This window comes from Marmota marmota, unplaced genomic scaffold (assembly GCF_001458135.2).
Source record: "Marmota marmota marmota unplaced genomic scaffold, marMar, whole genome shotgun sequence".
Lineage (NCBI taxonomy): Eukaryota > Metazoa > Chordata > Mammalia > Rodentia > Sciuridae > Marmota > Marmota marmota.
The window spans coordinates 50,535,717-50,557,113 of NW_025999977.1; positions in this window are offsets into that span (position 1 = coordinate 50,535,717).

Consider the following 21,397-nt stretch of genomic DNA (forward strand, 5'->3'; position numbering starts at 1 on the left):
GGTCTATTCCCTAAAGACCTAAAAAGAGCATGCTACAGGGACACTGCTACATCGATGTTCATAGCAGCACAATTCACAATAGCAAGACTGTGGAACCAACCTAGATGCCCTTCAATAGATGAATGGATAAAAAAAATGTGGCATTTATACACAATGGAGTATTACTCTGCATTAAAAAATGACAAAATCATAGAATTTACAGGGAAATGGATGGCATTAGAGCAGATTATGCTAAGTGAAGCTAGCCAATCCCTAAAAAACAAATGCCAAATGTCTTCTTTGATATAAGGAGAGTAACTAAGAACAGAGTAGGGTCGAAGAGCATGAGAAGAAGATTAACATTAAACAGGGATGAGAGGTGGGAGGGAAAGGGAGAGAGAAGGGAAATTGCATGGAAATGGAAGGAGACCCTCAGAGTTATACAAAAGTAGATACAAGAGGAAGTGAGGGGAAAGGGAAAAATAATACAAGGGGGACAAATGAATGTCAGTAGAGGGGGCAGAGAGAGAAGAAGGGAGGGGAGGGGAGGGGAGGGGGGATAGTAGAGGATAGGAAAGGCAGCAGAACACAACAGACACTAGTATGGCAATATGTAAATCAATGGATGTGTAACTGATGTGATTCTGCAATCTGTATATGGGGTAAAAATGGGAGCTCATAACCCACTTGAATCAAAGTGTGAAATATGATATATCAAGAACTATGTAATGTTTTGAACAGCCAACAATAAAAAATTAAAAAAAAAAATAAAAGGATGGGAGAGGGCACTTTATGTGGAGTAGAAATACAATCCCCTCCATCTGAATTGAGTCCCTGCTTTCATTCCGAAGTGACTCTTCTTTCTCTCTGGGCTTTAGTTCACTCTTATCCCAGTGACTCCCAACCCTGCAGAGTGAAATTCTGGAGACAAGACTCTCTGGGGCTAATAATGACCACTGGTAGATGTCCAGCATTTCAGTGTTTATTAAGCAGCAGTTCATTAGTAAACATATTTGTTTTCTTGTTTGATTTTTGGAATAAGCCTAAGGCAGTGTTCATAACTGGAGTGATTTAAAAATGCACAGGCAACATCTAGACACATTTTTTATTTTTATGCTGGGGGACTGGAGGTTGTTACTAGCACCTATTGAGCAGGATGCTGCTAATCATCCTACAATGCACGGGACTTCCGCCACAACGTGAATTATCTGGCTCAAATGTTAATGGCAACAAGGTCGAAAAACCCTGTTTTAAGATTCTCTCCACATGTAGAAAGGGAAACTTAAGTGTTTAAGTCTTCCTTTGTAAACTTAACCTGGATCTTGGCAAGTCATTTAATAAGGATCTCTGATTGTTCTACCCATAAAATAAATATTTATTTTTAGGTGAAATGATCTATACCATCTTTTTTGAATTTAACAGTTTGTGAGTCCACAAGTTCACATGTCATAGATTTAAACCGACACACTGGCAAACAATATTTTTCCTTCTGGAGAAGTTACTGTTGTAAAATATTAATTCTCAATTCAGTGTTTATTTGTATAATGGATAAGCCATTTATTCAGCTAGATCTTGGGGAGGTCTTAAATGCAGGTTCCTGCTGTCTGCCCCCAGTCCCTCTCTTGGCCAGCAATGGAAGCTGTGGGCTCCAGGTCATCTTCAGCACCATCTGGAAATTTAGGTAGAAGGAAGGAATGATTTACTGGGTTAACAATGTTGTTTCTGGAACTTGTTGAAATCATTGAAGATTACCCTCCTCTCCTTAATCCAAACTCTCTATCATCTGGCCACCTCCACTCACCTGTCAGAAACAAGTAACAATAATGACATGGTTGGGGGAAAAGGGCTGTGGAGAGTAGCTCTTCTGAAGTATATGCCAGATACTTTATCCCATGGAAAATAATGGTAACTTCAACATATGCAGCTCTTACTAGATGCCTTATGTATGAGCACCTTTAAGATGAATACTACTACTTCTACCTTACATATGTGGACACTGAGGCTAAGAGAAGTAACCTTATATGATTTTTAAAAGAGTAATAATGATCACTTAAAAACTTATATTGGAAGCTATTAAGCTCACAGTCGTGGTGAGAGGGGGCCAGTATTTTGTTGAGGGGTCCTTATAGGATATTGGATCCCTGTATTCTATGAATGGCAAGGCAGTGTCACATGAAGGAATAAACATGGCCTTAGTATGCCTAAATTTCTACATTTACAAAATTTAGATAGTACCTTTTTGTTTTACAAGTTGAATGCAATATTTGTTGAATATAAATCATAATACCTATAATACCTGGTTTGACAACCTGATTGGTAATAATTTGTTGTAGCAGCATTTGAGACTAACATAGAAGTTTCACTAATTAAATATCAGGGTAGAACCTTAGTGAGGTGCCTTTGAACCAGAAGTGGTTGGGCCTGGATGGACTAAACAGATACCTTGGATTCAGGTGTTCAATAAATAATGGTAGCTATTATTACTACTCTTTGCTGATTGGTGCATGTGGGATGTCCAATATCTCCAAAATGAGAATGTGGCAGTTAAATTTGAAGAATGCAGAATTTTGGCACCTGAGGTGGTTCAACATCAGCATACTTTATATGTAGCCCAGACTAATTTCACTTAAATGATAGCATGGCTGGTCAGTGCCATAGAGGACTTAGTCCATGAGGGTTGTTTGGCAAAGACTTATTCAGTTGAATTCATGAACTGAGTCATTTTTTAACCACTTTATCTGCCAATTTATTCAACTCCCTTTGTTCCCATTCTAAATTCATTCTCGAAGGAAATGTTTCGTATTTAGATTGGATAAAAATAAATCTAACTCTTTATTTTAGGTACCATGTGAGGCATTGTCACTCATTATTTGGGTTCCCATGGAGACACTTCCATAGGACTATGCAACTGAGGCCTCTTATAGATCCTGACAGTTTAATGCCCTTTTTGAGAAAGAATCAGACATCCACCCCTCTTATTGTTGTCACAGGAAAAGTCAGAGCCAGTAGAGAAGGAGGTATAGGTATGGAAATTCTTCCTAGTCCACTAGAAAATCTTGGTTTCTGGTCAACACATAGAGATAAAGAAAGTTACCTCCACTGCATTGAATGGTTTCCAGTTATACAAGCAAGGCTTTTCTTGTTTATGAGATAAGAGACACCTGATGGGTCAAAGTGGATAGAATTCCCTTGAGCTTCTGTTTCGGTCAGGTGTTCCCATCTTCCCCAGGAAAACCTGCATGGGGTTTTCATGCCCTCTCCCAATTCATGTCTGCACAGAATCTCACAGTGTGTCTTTATTTGGAGCTAGGGTCGTTGCACATGGAATTTAAGAAGATGTTATACTATAGTAGGGTGGGCCTTAAGTCCAATGGGACTGTCATCCTTGAAGGTTGAGGAGGAGACAGAGGAGACACAGAGGGAGAGCAGCACAGGTGGAGGAGGACACTGGAGTGATGCACCAAGAAGCCAGGAAAGCCAAGGATTGCCTGTAGCTGCCAGCTGCCAGGAGAGACACAAGGAGCGGATTCTTCCCCAGACCACCCCAAAAGCACCAAACATGCCCAGACCTTGATTTCACACTTCTAATCTCAAGAACTGGGAAGCAATAGATCTGTTGGTCTGATTGGTGATCATTTGTTGTAGCAGCATTTAAGACTAACGTAGAAGTTTCATTAATTAAATACCAGTGAAGAACCCAATTGAGGTGTCTTTGGACTAGAACTGGTTGGTCCTGGGTGGACCAAAGAGATCACTCTGGATGCATGATTGTTGCACCCAGTAGGTCCCATTTTCTTTAGCTTGTCAGAACACCTGAAATAAAAAACAACCTCATAGATCCCTTGAATGGAAATGAAGTCCTGGGTGGAAACTGCCTGTCACTGGAAAGTCAACATGTCCTCCCAGATTAAAATTCTCCTCTGGTCTTCATTTGACTGTGGTTCTGTTTTGCTTTTCAATTGACCTTTGTTTTGAATTGAACTTGAGCAAAAATAATGGGATTGGATACGACAATAAAATGTTGGTTCGGTTTTCTATTACCGGGGGAATTCGATTCATGGTGTGAAGAGTGTCAGTGGGTCTCGCTGAATGTGTGCCAATTTATGATTATTGTTTAAAAGTGACACTTTAGTTTTAAATCTCATCCAGTCTGGAAACAGTTGAGAAAATGGCAAAGCCAGAACCACCATCCTAATACTGTGCTTCAAATCTTGGTTCCTTTTTATTCTGGAGGAGACACAAAAATAAATAATTTAAAACTCAACACTTAGATGAAAATACATACAGGGATCCACTAAATAGAAAATATGTGCAGCCACTAGATGCTTGAAAGTGTGATCTTTGGGGAAGTTGATAACCAGAAAGAATGTGGCAGTTGGGGCTGACATTTGGCTAAGGAGTGACAAGTCCAGGGCTCAGACCATCCACATCATGGTGTTGTCTTTAGATTTCCTGTGAGGCCAAGCCATGCCTGAACAGAGGTGAGAAACAAAGGGAAAGGGGCGGGGGTGGATTATTGAAATTACTGATTTCTGTCGAGTGAACATGGAACAAAGATGAGGAGGGTCAAAAGGTCTGAATTCATCCTTGATTTTTCCCAGTTGTAGTGTAGCTGGACCTGACAATCTTGCGTCCTGATGTTTCATCTCTGGGATTTAGGAGTAGATGGTGGGCACCTGTAAAGCATCAGAGTACTTGGTATTTCACACATCCTCAGACCCACCAAGAACAATACTAGCCAAGTATCTATTCCCCTGTTTTTCCAGAGACTCAAAGAGTTTAAAGAAATTTCCCTCTGTCTCAGGGATAGTGGATCAATGAGCTGGAATCTAATTACTAATCTAATTTTCTAAATCCCAGATTTTTCCCAACTACTGTGTTGACCTCTTGGAGAACCCTGGGAAGCTACTTTCTTCAATTGAAAAGACTGACTAGTCCAGATCTCATCTCTTAGCTAGTCATTAATGTAGCACTGGGAAATAAGCTAGTGTGAAATTATTTATTTACTAAAAATCTATCATTCGATATTGCCTGTTTTCCATGTCAATAAGCACACACTTTTATTCCCAAGAAAGTCTCTCTTCCTGGAAACAGGCATATTTCTTGGGACAGCTTCTTCAGGAGATACACAATATTTTCTAGTGACTATTTCACCGAGGATGCTCAAGTCAGAACGAGAGATAAATACATCACTCTGAGTTCCTTTGGAGCAAGAGCTGGCATGTCTCTCCATGTAACTGAATTCAAGATGGGAGACCTGGCATAAAGATCTTGTTATGTTGAGCTGACTTCCAATTTGCTTTGTTGAATTTTTTCTGAAGTAATTTAGTTCATTTAAATGAAACACCATTAATTTGAGTTTAAGGAGGATAATCTGGTCTTACCACTGAGTTGATCAATTGCTTCATTGATAGTCTGGTTAATTTCAGTCACACCCAATGAAGAGACTCCAAATAAAAAAGGTTACAAGAATAACAAAAAATAATGCTGCTCTGTGCCAGGAACTTTCTATGCATTATTTCTTTTAGTTCTCACAAAACTTTATGAGATAAAGTTGGGTTCACTCCAATTGTTTTCAAAGTACCAGAGATATTTTAGATAAGTAACTGCAGGCTTAGGAAAATTAAGAATCTTGCCCAAGATCTCACAGCTTGTCCCAGAATCTAAGCTCTCATCAGTCTGATTCAAAGCCCATGCTCTTAACCTACTCATAAAACAAAATGCATAGGACTCAATATTTTATTTTCTCCTTGGTGGCTGACATGGCAGATTATGGAAGCATGCCAAGTGTCAGAATCAGGTGACCCACCACACATTGATTCATCATATGACAGATATTTATTGATGTGGAAGGTTACAACATGATATACACTTTTTCTATCTTAAATGGATGATATTTTTACCAATTGTTTATTCTAATTGATTGTATAGTTTTTCTTTCTTGTGTTATACCAACATAACATTCTTAAGCTAAATCCTAATTTGTCATAATGTATTATGCATCATAGGTTAGATTTTAAATCTTTGTTCTGAGTTTTTTTTATAAGTATTTATGAAGAATATTGAAACTTTTCATGAAGAATAATTTTTATACAGTCTTTGATTTAACATTTGGGCTGTATTACTCATAAAATAAGTTGAGAAGGGTTTCTTCTACTTTCTGAGGGTGAATGATAGTGGTTTGGTTTCTTCCTGTTTGATAGAACATACAAGTCCAACTATCTGGGTAATAAACTAATAATTATCAAATTATCTAAAATTATCACTATGGGAAGATTTTTAATAAGTAATTTGATTTCATCAATTGGTACTGTGGTTTTCAATTCTTCTGTTTCATCAAGTGTCAGCTTGGTAAATTACATTTTTTGAGGCATTTGTCTATTTCATATAATTTGTTGAATTTTATGTATGAAGTTATTCATAATATCCTATAAATTGCTATAATGGTGATCATTTTCCATTTCTGATAATAGTGATTTGTGTTTGCTCCCTTTTTAAATTATTTGGTTTTGAGGAGTTTTCTTTCTTTTTTTTTTAAATCTTTACAAGGAAAATTCTTTGGGCGTGGTTCATTTTCTCTATTTTGTCTGTTTTCATTTTCTCTTTTATTCATTTGTCCTTTTTAAAAATTACTTTGCATTTACTTTGCTACCTTCTCTTACTCCTTGGGCTCTAAGTTTACGGATTTCAAATCTTTCTTCTTTACTGATGTAAGTTTTGAAATCATAAGAGTTCCCTCAATTCACTATACCAGCTGCATCCCTCAAATTTTGGTACATTCTGTTTGTATTATCAATTCAGTTAAAAATATTTTAATTTCCCCTGTGACATTTTATTTAATTCATGAATTACTTAGAAATGTGTTATTTGATTTTCAAATATTTAGAAATACTCCTAAATATTTTCTGTTTCGGTTTCTAGTTCAATTCTGTTGTGTTTGGAGAACACTGCTTGTAAGATTTCAATAGTGTAAACATATTAAGAATTTTAAATGTGTTTGGTGATTTGCCAAGCATAAACATGCTTCTTCATTTATACCATGTTACTTCTGCCTACATTCTATTGGCCAGAACTCATTTATCACCAATCCCAACTGCAGTGGAGGCTAAAATACAGTCTGGTGGTAAACCCAGGAGGTGTAAGAAGTAGGCAAAGACACTGGCCCATATAGGCTGAAGTTTGCCCAAGGTATTACAATAAGCCAGTACCAGCACTGGTCTAATACAGTGGTTGAAGAAGGAGCTTTGAAATCAGAGTTTTGTTTCCATCCTGGCTTTGCCTCTGATGCCTATACATTCTGAAACAAATGACTTTGTATCTCTAAAACAGTTTTCTCATGTATAAAACAGAAATAATAATAGTATCTAAACCCCAGATCCATTACAGGGATTGTATGTTATGCTGTGGTATATAAAAGAGATGTTCTAGTAAGATTAGCTTGTGCTAAATCCTGCACATATTAATTCAATTTAACCCAAATTCTGTAATTTTCCGGTGCATCACAAATATGCTCTTCTCCTGCCATTGAATAAATAGCATTGACTAAGAATTCACTGTGTGCTAAGCATCATAGTTACTTTCTTTGCATGCATCCAGGCACTCTGTCCTGGCAATCCTGTAAGGTGAGTTCTATGATCATCTTCGTGTTTCAGATGAGAATCGGGTTTAGAGAGGTTAATTATTCAGATTTCTCTTCTCTGACATTTCTCTTCTCTGATGTTTCTTTGCAGCTCAACTCATTTTTTTCTTTCCTAATAGAGCCTTAACTGATTAGTGCAGCCCTTACTGGCCCTTGAGAAACTATTTTGTATATGTGCACCTTATTTAACTTGCACAATCCCTACCACTGCCCTGGATGCTTAAAGGATTCAAGAATATTCTAAATATGCATTGTTTTACTAACAATGTAGACTTGAGCATTTACTGGCTCCATGTCATTGTGATCCTTATAATCACAAATGTGCTCTTGTTATTCTCCAGTTATTCTCCTGGTTAAAGGAAGCTCCTGTCTCCTACAGGTGGAAACCCCCTTGATATTACTTCCCATAAAAGACTCTACCAGATGTAATGTTAGGTCATTTATTCATTGACTTTCTATTCTTTTAATGAATGAGCTCAATGCAAAGAACTTTCCTCTTAGCAATTGCCTTCATAGTGCCCCGGAGATTTTGATATGTTGTATTGGTGTTCTCATTTTCCTCTAAGTATTTTTTTTTAAAAAAATTTATTCCTGACTTCTTCTGCTATCCATTTGTCACTCAATAGCATGTTATTTAGTCTCCAGGTGTTAGAGTAGCTTCTATTTTTTATTTTATCGTTGATTTCTAATTTCATTCCATTATGATGTGATAGAATGTAGGGTACTACCTCTCTCTCTCTCTCTCTCTCTCTCTCTCTCTCTCTCTCTCTCTTTTTGTATTTACTAAGAGTTGCTTTGTGGCCTAAAATATGGTCTATTTTAGAGAAGGATCCATGTGCGCTGAGAAGAACGTGTATTGCTCCTTGATGGATGAAATACTCTCTATATATCTGTTAAATCTAAATTATTGATTGTATTATTTAGTTCTATAGTTTCTTTGTTTAGTTTTTGTTTGGAAGATCTATCCAGTAGTGAGAGAGGTGTGTTAAAGTCACCCAGTATTATGGTGTAGTGGTCTATTTGATTCTTGAAATTGAGAAGGGTTTGTTTCGTGTACATAGATGCTTCATTGTTTGGGGCATAAATATTTACAATTGTTATGTCTTGCTGATGTATAATTCCCTGAATCGGTATGAACTGTCCTTCTTTGTCCCTTATGGCTAACTTTGGCTTGAAGTTCACTTTATCTGATATGAAAATGGAAACCTGTTTGTTTATGCAATCTATATATATAAAAAAAATCCCCTGCCCATCATTTCAGCCTGCCTGCCCTTGCTTCTGCCTGAGTTTCCAGTGCACAGTACCCCTCCCCTTTGTTCCTGCTGCTTGTTGACCTGGTCAGCCCCTCCTCCCTTTACCACAGAACTGATTTTTTAGGACCCAGCACAGGAATCATCATTTCTGTGAAGCCTCTGCTGCTATCCCAAGGTATCTCTGTAGCACCAGAGCCCAGTGTCATGATTAAAATATATTATAATTAATTAGTTTCAATTAGTGAGCAAGTTTGTGTCTGTCCATATCACACACCCTCCCTGACACCCAAACAGAACCCCAGGGCTCTCTCTTGTGCTGAGCTTTCCTCTGCTCCTTCTCCTTGTGTTGGTTCTCTACCACAGGTTCCTCACTGGTTTCTTGCAGGGGACCAGTCCCCACGCTGGCCCCTTGCTGGTCCTCACAGCATAGCCATGGCTGTGTGGGTTAGGCTGGCCCCTGTCTGCCTCTAGACAAGGGGACCCTTCCTGAGACCTCTGCACAGGGGAGCAACCTTCTGTCTCTAAATTCTCACCTCTTTCATCTTAACTTTCAGCAGGTCCACCCCTTAAGATCTCTCTCAGGTGGCTTTCTTTTTCTACAGAATTACTAGCATTTGTGTAGCCCTTTATAATTTGTAAAATTGTTTGGTTTAATCCCCAAAGCCATCCTGTGAATTATTATGATTATCATCCTGATTGTGGAGATGATTATCTTCTTCATAGGACCACATAGTGCACTGTGGACAGCAGGGGTCTCAGAAGAGGAGCTCAGAATGGATTTAATGAATGTTTGCTGAGCACTAAAATATGAATATCGCTGGGCCTGGGGCTGTAGCACAGAGAGGGATGATCAAGTTGTGGTCCTTGTGCCGAGAGAGCTAATATTCTAGTGGGAGGTGATAAAAACACTGTGGTAGTAATAACAACAACAATAACAAGTAATTTCTGAGTTTCCGGTTGGACACTTGAGTATTTAATATACTTTGGTCCTCATAATAACTCTGAGGTGGGCACTGCCACACCATTCTTACCATTAAGGAAACTGAGTTGTGAACCACGTGATGAACAGTAGCAGAGAAAAGAAGTTGTCATTCTGTTTAGAAGCAGAGTAGGACGGCGGATTCAGGTTGGAGCTTACACCTGGATAACGTTATATACGGGGAGGAGGTTTGGAAAGGGAAGTTCCCAGGTAGAGAAAGCAGCCTGAGCTGCAGCCTGGGGGTGGAGAGCAAGGAGTGAGTAGAGAATGTGGAATGAGCTCGGAAGGGTAGGTAGGAGGCCGATCAATGAAAGAGTGTGCAGACTTCAGCAATGCTGGGGAACAGAATCAACCAGAACCAGGGAGGATTGAATTTTTAGCAAGTGATGGAAAGAAGTGCCATGACTTATTTACCTGGAAAACTTAGAGAGAACACACACCACCACACCCACTCTATGTAGTGTATCTATGCGCGCGCACACACACACACACACACACACACACACGCATGCACACACACATAGATGGATATAGATATGGAGGTAGAGGTATATTATATATGATATCAGTGTTGTGGAAAGCAAAGACAATGAGCTCTGTCAGGGACATACATATTAATTAACTCCTTTCTTCAATGATCATGCATGGAAACTGGCCAATGGTGGGAGCTCCATGAGGCCAATTCTCAACTGCCTACAATTCACAATTTAATGTGAGACACAGCCTCCTGTGGGTGACCTGCACTCCTCCTTCACTCTGGCCAGAATGAGAAGGAGATTTTACTGCTGTAATGTCAGCTCAAGGTTGAAATATGACTTGGCCCTTCTCCTCCTCCAGTCTTTTAATAAAGGTACCAGTGCTGTTCAGAGATTGGAATCATGCTAGCAGACCTGGGGCTATTTTAACTCCACAGAGGTAATTGAGATTTATGAACTCCTTATTAACTCCTTAAAACAAATTGAGGAACCTGAAATTCCCATCTGTCAAGATCAAGGAGGGAAGAGTTTATTTTTTCTCTTAAAATTTGTAATGATTCCTGTTCACCTTTTCCCTTTTATATCACTTGGGAGAAATATCCCCAAGAAGAGTTAAAGATGGACTGCATGTAGAAACAGGGAAGTCTTAATCTCCATTTTCAATTCTGCAACGAGATTGTGCATTTAGCATGTGCCAGAAATCCTGCTGGGTGCTAGGGTTACAAAAATGAGTAAAAAGTTGCCTGGTTTAAGTTCTAAGTCAGGTTTTGTTGACTTAAATCGTTATGTTTTGTGCCTACTATGTGTCAAGCTATTTGCATTTTCTCACATAGTCTGCAAAAATGGTTCTTTGAGGTCATTTTAAAGACAGATTATCTAAACTTCCCAAGTCAAATCCTAACAGTTAGGATTGGATCCCAGATCAGATGCCAAAATTTTTAGAAAACTGGACTGTTCTTTTGTTCAGCACAAATATTCACAGATGGCTTCTGAAAACCTCTGGTCTCTGCATTCAAGTCAAACCAAGTAGAGCTGGGCAGCTCTGGAGAGAAAGCAATGCCAGGAGTTCACCTGGAGAATTAGGTGCCCCATAGGTCTATGAAGGGTGTGTGTGTGTGTGTGTGTGTGTGTGTGTGTATGCACACACGTGTGCGCACGTAGATTTCTCTCCACTCTCATCCTGCAGTGGATTGTGGTCTTGCTCGTGCAGTTTTTCCCTGGAGTCTATTTTCTGCAATATAATTGAAATCGAAACGCCAGTGATTTTTAATCATACTCCCAATTTATATCTCATGTAACCGTATGCCAGTGTTCTCGGAGTGTTACAGGGATATGAATTATGTTGAAATTGGATTAGGCAAATACACATTTCCTTAAAAAATAGATACCCAGAGCAGTAATTTAATTCCACCAACTCTAAAGATTCTTTCAGAAATAGCCTGTGCATCTTATCAGCAGCTCATTGTGAATTTTCTTCTGGGCTACTTTCTCTGCCTTTTCATTTTCTTCTAGATTCCACTGTATTTAACAAACATTAGCAGCTATAGGAAGTCAATTTATATCAAAACCATTCCTAAATGCAAGGAAATCAGGTTTTCAGAGGAAGCCATTAAGACCTTTCTTCCAATGCTTCACTTTAGGGGGAAGGAAAATGGAAAGCAATTAACTACCATTTCTCTTCCAAGTAGATACATTAACCTGTACCACAACCTGAGTGTTTAAAGAGTTCCTAGACCAGAGCTTCAGATTCTGATGGGCTGTGAGACCGGGGTTATCTTATTGTTCCGTAACAGGGGGGTTATAGTTTGCTGACGGCATGAATGTGGGCAAGCAGTACATATATTCTGTTGGAATAATTTCCCAATGCTAATGAAGGCAGGGGTTTAAACACGTAACAGGAAAATAAGCAGTAAGATTAGAGCAAAATTCTTATTCAAACAGTTCACCAGATCTCTTCTACATGACTTCAGAAGTGACAACACGAGTTATTACAATTGTGGCTTCTGGTACCAGATGCTGGTACCCTGTCCCTCGCCTTCCCAGCCTTATGTTGCCTTACAGGCAGCAAAAGAGATTTTACAGATTGGGATTAAGTTAAGAATTTTGAGATGGGGAGATGATCCTGAATTATCTGGGCCCTCTGTGATCACAAGAGTCCCTATGAAGGAAAGTGCGAGACTGGACGTTCCACCAGAGACAGGGAGAAGGAAGTAGAGAGCAGAGCGATGCTGTGGCTGGCCCCAAGGAACAGAACAAGCATGAGCCAGGGACCTGCGTGACTTCTGGAAGGAGAATGTGAGGCCGTGGCACCCCAGGAGCTTCCACAGGGAACACAGCCCTGCTGACTCCTTGCCTTATGGGGCCTTTGACCTTCAGAACTGTGAGCCAATCGCTTTGTGTTGTTTAGGCCACTAACTTGGTAACTTGCTACAGAAGCTATGGAAATAGCCCTCTGGACTCTTCACAGTCTTCCAGTGAGTCCTGAGGTCCCATGAAGCACGTGGTGAGCCACACATTCAGTTACCTCTCAATACGACTTCCAGGCTGGTTTCCCACTGCTGCAGACGTGAGCTCTTTTCTACAGTAAACACGGATTGCTCCCTTTTCCCAATTTGCCTCCTGTTCCACCGTCTCTTTGTAACCACACATGTATTTTGGCTGTGCTTGGAGAGTCCTTTGTCTCCTCTGCCTGTATGAAAATTATTACCATTCTTTTGAGGCCAAGTCCAAATGTCTCCACAGCCTTCCAGCCCTCCTGGCCCTGTATCCTGGCTCAGAGGTGTGCCCTTCAAGGCCTAGCAAAGCGCAGGCCAAGAGGACTTGTGCAGTACAAATGCCGACACAGCCAAAGCACGACGGATTCAGTGTCTGACTCTTCGTTTCCATCCTGATAGATGCACAGGTGCCAGGGCTGGCCTCAAGCTCCTGGGAGTCCCTCAATTCCCAGGGACCAGGGAGGGGCTCAGCTCGAGATCTTGAACCTATGGCTTCAGGTGGTGCACAATTGTTTTCTCTTTTCTAGGAGTGGTCTGGCTGAGGCTTATCTCCTGCCTTTATCCTCAGGTTGGTTGGGGGAAAGGGATCCTTGCCTGTCCTAGGCCCTACCATCAATTTCTCTCCCTCCCACATACGGAACTCTCCACTTACAAAGCTCCAGTTATTCATCATATCTGGGCTCTCACCCTGATCTAACCCTTGTTTCCTTCCCAGCCCTTTCCCTGCCTGTCACCTTTATACCTTAGGATCTCTGTGAACTCTCACATCTGTTTATTTCCACTGAAAATCATTACTTGGTATTGAGACAGCAAATGGTCATGTTAGGGGAAAAAAAAAATTCCTCATTGATTTGTTATTAGACCTGAGTCTTTTTCTTGGTAAAGAATAAAGTCAGGCTAGGACAGCGAACCCGGTGGCCTAGGAACATGAGTGGAGCTGTGATGTCAGTTCTAGTGGGCAGGAGAGCTCCCAAATAGGGAGCAAAAGTGAAGACTTTGAAGGAAGAGGAGAGAACGTACCTGCCCGGCTCGCACGCACGCCAAGCAACTGGCCGGGTTCAGGCTTGGCCCTTAGTGTTCGTCTACTTTCCAGTAGTGAAACGACCAGCTCTGACTTTCTTTACTTCTGTCTGATTAAAGACACTCTTTCCTAGGTATAGCCTGGGAATGTCTAGTAACATGGGACCTCAAATTCCAGGTTTTGTACTTGGAAGTGATAACGAAGTTCTACATTTTGAAAAGAATCGGATTTCTATTTGAGATTTTAAATTATATTTATTTTAAAAAGAAGAGCTTTGTTAAGTATAGGGGAAATTCCAGTTACTGCCAAATGTATACCTATCAAATGTATGCTGTGCTCATTTAATGAGGTAGAACATAGTGTGCACTGTATCTAAACATGTCTCAGGCAGATGTCACCCACCCACCCCTTCACCCACACTTACATTGTGATCAGTGCAGAAAGAAATAAGCCTATTTATTACCTTTACAGAAGTGAGCTCCTCACTCGTGTGGCCATAGGGAAGGCAGTATTTTATGAGAGGAAAATTCCCTGCAGGGCAGCTTCCTAGAGAGCTGCTTAGCTTAGCCTGTGGGATGCCAGTGTGATAAAGAAGTGTAACTGACATGGTACTTCCAACTCTGAACCCTCTTTACTCAGGTTCCCCCCTCTTCCTTGAAATGAAAATTGATCTCATAAAGAGAAATTGACTATTCAGATTATAAACTTTTTTTCATTCATAAATATGGGTGAAAAACTAAAGATGATATAAGACTATCAACTAAATATTTTTTTTAGTAAAATTCCACAGAGAAGTGGCTGCATTCATGCTACTAATAAAAAATACTATGTTCAGAATCCCCCCTCACACCCCTAGTTAGTGGCTTATATTTGAGGAAGTTTAGCCACCATATAAATTTTTACTCCTAAATTATCTGACGGCAGATCCAACAGAAGCCATCTTACATAAGGGCAAACAGAGATGGGATAAGAATTCAACTCAGCAAATATTTACTGAACACCTACCAGGAGCCAGGCACTGTGGCAAGTCTTAAAGAGACTAAGATGAATAAAATATTGTGTCTGTTCATGAGGAATCCTCAGGGCAAGCCTAGAACTGCAGGTGTCTAATAAATGTTTATAAAATGCATGAAGGAGAGTGAACCAAGGAGCAAGACCTATAAAAAGAATTGCATTGCTGTTTCATGAGAACACTGGATAAGAGATGTGCAAGATGCACACATTGGGGTGTAGGAAGGACTGCAGAAAAGACTTCAAGGGAGGCTACTCCTACATTGTGTTGTAAAAGATGGATAGAGGTTTCTCATGCAGAAAAGGCAAGGTGCGTCTAGGCAATGTTGGATTCCAGCATCGTAAGCCTAATTTAACACTACCTGTGTTTCCTAGAATGCTGTGTCTGCAGACAATCCTCCTTGGAGTTACCCATCCCTATACCTAAAGTGGGTACATACCCTTTTCCTATAGGCACATGAAGAAGAAACTCATGCATGCTTAAACAATGGGATTCAAAGACCTCAAATTTCTTAAGGTTTCACTTCCTTGAGAAGTTTTAATGAATTCACTTACTAGCTGAGTTACAATAAAGGATTTAAAAAAAATTCTAGAAGTTTCCAGTTTTACATCACAAGAAATCTACCAGAGATCTTTAAACTTATGCAACATCACTTGTCAAGAGCTTCTCAACTCCCATTAAACTGGTCCTAAACAGACGAGCTAAGTACTTACATGAGTAAGGATGATAATCGAGACACTAAGGAGTCAAAGTAGGTTATTTTCCTCAATGAAATGAATTCTTATTTCTTAGTAAAATTCCTTTAGGCATCTTTCAAATTAAAAGCCAGTTTTATTGTCTTTGAAAACACTTATAACCTTGGTAGTTGAAATTGTGCTGTCTAGATATTGTTAACAGAAATTTTTGACATCTTAATATAAACCCTGAGGAATCCAATGGTTATTGACCGAGGTCAGTTTGTGAAAAACAGATTTCCTCTGGACAATCTCTTTCCCGAATGTGGAATCATCTTAAGTATTTGTCCTCAAATTGGCCAGTGTTGCCAAAATTCCTCTCTTTTATTTTTAGTCTTTAACATTCTTTCCTGGAAGTAAAAGCTTGTTCTTAATGTTCCTGTGGGTATCTTATTCCTATATCTTTGGAGTCTTGATACCTCAACATACTTATACCCCTTTTCTTGCATGTCATTTAAAAAAATGAAATCTGAACACAGAAGTTATCCTTATTTTTATAATAAAATAGAACTGCTACATGCCTGCCCGAGTCCATTAAGTTAGTCTCTCTTACAAGACTGAGTATTCCTGCTGGGTGGTTTTCCATAACAATGAAAATCTCATAAAACTATTATTTACTATCATGAAATTATTTGGATTGAATATGTAAATAGTAAGTTCCTTTTATTAAGCAAAATTATTTTTCTTTACTTCTATCCAGTTCTACTAATTTTTTCTAATTGTAGCCAGGAAATGTTGGGTAACATTTGCTCTGAAATTTCAGATCCTGACCTTGACAGCACAAATCCCACATCTCACATACAATTTAGTTTTAAAAAATTATGTATGGACTCTGTTTAATGAAATGATATTTTGTATTTTTACTATTTAATATTTCCTTTTTATATCAATTACTGCAAGATTCCTGGGTATTTTGGTGCCTAAGATAGCTTGTGGTAGAACATTCTTATTATGACTAAGGGTCAAAAAAGTTTTTAAATAATCTTAGGAGATGAGAGAGGTAGGTGAGTCATCCTCCTGGGTTAATAGAAGTGAAGTTTTTTTTTTTAATGTAAATGGACTTTTTTTAAAATGAGGAATTGAGATGTACAGGGCATATTTTTAAACCTTCTATTTCACAGGTTGAAAGCTCTGGAGATCTATTTCCATTTTTGTCATGTAAATTTTGTGACTGCACTTAAAGGACTTTATTCTGCAGGTAGGGCCAGTGAGCACCCTTGAAGTCACATCAAAATCAGAGAAGAGGACAATACTTGCAGGTAAAGAGAAAGGAGGAGAGAGGGCTGGGGTGAGGACAGGTGGGCCATGCCTGGGTAGTGGGGAAAGGCTCAGAGACCCAGATGGACTAGAACTCATAAGTACCACAACAGGGAGAGGAATGTGGGCGCCATAGTCAATTGGAATATGTTCCTTCACATTCTCAGATATTTTTAAATTTGATGCTTATGTTTGCTAAATATTAAGATTATACGTTTTAAAGTCCCTACTCTTTCAAGAAAATATGAATTTGGACTTGTTTTGTTTACTTCCTTTTTTGGGGGGTGGGGAGGTTATTTTGGTGAGCTCCTTCAATGCTGGGATCATGTTCCTTTGGACAGCTTTTTCAACATCTGATATTTAGTCATGGAATGTTTTGGATAATGCCCAGAAGCAGACTTTAATTTTGTTCTTCTCTCTGGGAGGAAGTACCTTGATGTATGTGAGTAGGCCTAGGAAGTGAGCAAGGGATATTTTAAGTTTTTCTTTTTATTATTGTTGTGACACAGATCCTAAATTTTTACCTGTATTTCCTGAAGATTTATTTGCTTAGTTCTTCCTGCCCTCAATTTGGAAACAGCATGTTAGAATTATGAGAGACTTCAGAAAAGCTTGTTCTTAATGTTCCCTTCCAAAGTAGGAAACTCCTCTGAGAACTGACATCAAATGAGACATCTCTATTTAGGGGACTTATCATCTGGGCTTTAGTCTTGGTGATTTTTGACAATCTAAGTGAAGCTTTAAACCCTCTCTTCTGACAAACTGACATTTGCATGCATAAACATAATTTGAAGGAATTTAGAGACCTCTGGGAACCCCACTCATGGACCACTTGGGGCCAAGTGCAGGACTTCTTCTCCCTGTATCCAAATCCCCCACAAAGTGATCATCCAATGCTCCCTATTCTTTCTTCAGTAAGAAAAAAAATCAATGTCTTTTCTCTAACACTTGAAATTCTTATTGAATTGAAATATATCTCCCTTCTATTTCACCACAAGTTCTTTTTCTCTTTCTTGAATTCCTTCAGAACAATTGATCCCTCTTCTCTAGGCAGCTTCTCTGGGGTCTTGTTTTAAATTTATTCTGAATTTCTCCAGTCCTTATTTTGCCTGATTTTCAACTTTTCTTCCTAACTCTACAGCTCAGCATAGAAAGGATTTGCAAATATGGGATATGAGTTCGACCAGCTGATGGGAGGCAAACTTCAGGGGTGATAGATATTATGCAAAGAAAAGGTTCACAGAGGTCTCGCAACTTATGATAAGCAGCGATCTGATTTCAACTGGAATTGTTAAGATTTCCTGCTAGGGAACCTAATAAGAATTGTGGGTTGGCACAGCTAGAATTTGCAAACTAGTATTTCTGAGAGATGAAGGCAAAATTCTGACAACAGACAAGTTAAAAGTGAAATGCAGAATAAACTTCAATATATTGGTAGATGTTCTTACAGAGATACAAGACACATTCAATGGCAACCATGCCAATTGGTCCATTAAAGACAAAAAAGACCTTATTTGGAGGCAAAGGAAAGGAAGCATTTTATGTCCAAGAAAGGTAAGTTTTAAAACTATGAGGCATGATACCAAGTTCAGATCCCAGATCTAGTCCTCCATAGAGCAAGTGACTTCACCTTTCACACCCTCATCTGTCGTCTTGGGAATAAACACAGTGAAAGTGGGGGTGATGTTACCAATTCCTGAGACAGTTATCTGGTCTTCGTTAGATAATACATGTTAGTCACTGGGTGGTTACTGACACTTGGCAGGAGCATAAAGATGGTTATAGCTCCTCCCTACTCCAAAGGACTATGCCACTTGTTCCTTCAGTTGATCTATAGCAGAGAGATGGGTAGGGCAGGAATTATTATCTTCATTTTTAAGAGGAGTCTGAGACACAGACACGTGATATGCCTATGGTCACTAAGCAACTGAAGTAAAGACAAATTTAACTCCAAATCTACTAGGTGAATAAATGTAATTTTCCATATTATTCGTTAAGGTTTAAACAGGAGGTGTCCCCCCAAAGCTCCTGTGTGAGACAATGCACAAAGGTTTAGAGGAGAAATGATTGGGTTCTGAGAGCCTTATGCTAATCGGTGAATTAATCCCTTAAAAGGGATTAAGTGATTGGTAACTGAAGGCAGGTAGGGTGTGGCTGGAAGAGGTGGGTCATTAGGGACATACCTTAGAGATATATATTCTGTTTTTGTTGAGCAGAGCTCTCTCTCTGCTTTCTGCTGCCGTGTCCTCAGCTGCTTTTCTCCACCACATTCTTCCTCCATGATGTTCAGCTGCGCCTGTAGCCCCAAGGAACAGAACTGGCTGTCCCTGGACTGAGACCTCTGAAACCTTCAGATTTCTTATTAAAAGGGGGTTAAAATTAGTACTTCTCAAGAAACAGCAGAGGTAAAATAAAATTTCAAAGCCAGACACCATAAGCAGACTTTACAAAATAAATGGTTGAGAACTGGTTCATGGCTTGAATGAAATAGTTAAATCAGACATACAAAGAGGGGTCAGAATGTCTCCCATGCCTGACCTCAAACGAGGCAACACTACTGGAGTTGCTTTGCCTCTGCAAGCAACTAGAAAACTGGTCATAATATCTGAAACAACTGCTCTAAGATATTGGACAACCAGGCTGTGCAGACCACATAACCTCTAAGAGAAGGAAATAAGTCATGTAAGCCCCAAAGTCACCTCAACTTTCTTTCTGGAGGCAGTTTCCAGGCCCCAAGGGAGAAATCCAAAAAGAATCCAGAGCTTCTCTAATTGAGAAGATAGAATAAAATCCTAGGCAGTTAGAGTTTCAGAGGTACAGCACCAGAGAGAAGGTGCTGCAAAGACCTGCAGAGGATCCCCTATAATGTCTGTCTGAATATTAAGGTCCATGTGTATGGGCCAAAACTCTGTAAAGCTGAACAATTTCAGGAGGTCACCTCTAGAGGAATGGGAATAGTTTGCATTCTGACCTCCTGAATGAAGAGACCTTATAAAATACAGAAGGGCACAGAAGGGCATGGCCACAGTACTTAGCATGGTCTCTAAGTACTTTGACTAGAGGCTGCTTTGGATGCACTAAACCCATCTCCAAATACGGCTTGACAGGTCAAGCTGGTCCCGAGAAATGTAAAATGCAAAACTCCAGCGCCCAGTAAGCCACCATTCAGAATGTCCGATACGCAAGAATTTATGCCAATAAAGAATGAACAATAACCAAAAATTACTGTGATGAAGAAGTTAGGATATGTGACACTTTCTTCAGGAAGAGAAGTTGGCATGATGGGAGTCTCTATCTTCTCACCAGAGGAAAGGGGAAGAGATCTCCTCCATATCGACCTCTGTGTGTAGGGGGGGTGGGGGTGAGGGTACACCCATGAGACAACTTGGAGAGTTGGAGGGAATTTTTTGCAGTTGAGAGACAAGAGGACAGATGCTAAGAAAGTTGGAGTGGCCCTGGACAGTAGGCTCATGGAGGCTGATTTATAAATATCTTTTTCTCCAGGGTGTCAGAGCAATAGGTGTGTGGATGCTTTCTGTGGATCAGATATGGTGACATGAAAGAGAAAGCTAGTGTTTGTCCTGGTTTCTGCCAAATTAGCCACCATCTAGTATCAGAATGTTTCTAATGATAAGTGAGTGACAGTGTGGGGAGCCAAGAAGGAAGTCACACATGACCAGCCTGAGAAGAAACTGTACCCCTCGTCAAGGTCACAGGAACACTGGGGGAGAGGGTCCCTTCATGAGATTTCCCATCAAAATGACCTCAAGAGAAAGATTGACCACCAACCCTTAGGCAGACCATGAAGTAGGAGGTCACCTGTCAAGTGAGTACTTCCTTGTTATATATCTCACTGGTGTTCACTGGCAAGGTGTAAAGAATAGTTAGCTAGTCAGGATGAGTCAGGAGAGAGCTGGTGCCATCTCATGTCCTTCCTTTAAGGAATACAGCTACAGTTACAGGTCTTAATCTGAGGAAAGAGGAAGAAAAGTCCAACTTTCAACTAGTATCTTGAGCTGGGCAAATCTAACACCTGAATGAAGCTGAGTTTGCGACTTTAAGTGAGAAATTCTGTCACTGATGAGTAAGCCAGAGAAAGATATGGGGTGTGCCCAAGTTCATTTGAGTCTCTGTGGAAGATGAACTTTATTGAATACATGTTAAAGGGGTTGCAAGAGATGAGCAAAAAGAAAATAGAACTCTGAAGACAATAAACCAGTGATCCTTCCTATAGCAAAACTAACAATGTCTCTCAGTGCATATTGCCACTTATTTGGATAGAACTAGTTATCTGTTATTTATAGAAAACAATTCCTTAGTTCTGTTGATTTCAATGCTTACTATGTGCCATCTAAATTCTATTATGCACAGGGTTGTGGGTTAAGTCTTCCCATCAAAGACCTTCTATTCTAACAAGAAAAACAGTCATGTCAGCAAACATGGAATACCTGTGATATATGCAAGAATAAAATCTTATCTAGAAAAATTTATTTATTTTTGGCCCCAAAAATGATATGATAAATTATCAAGTCTTGCCTTGGGAGAAAGGATT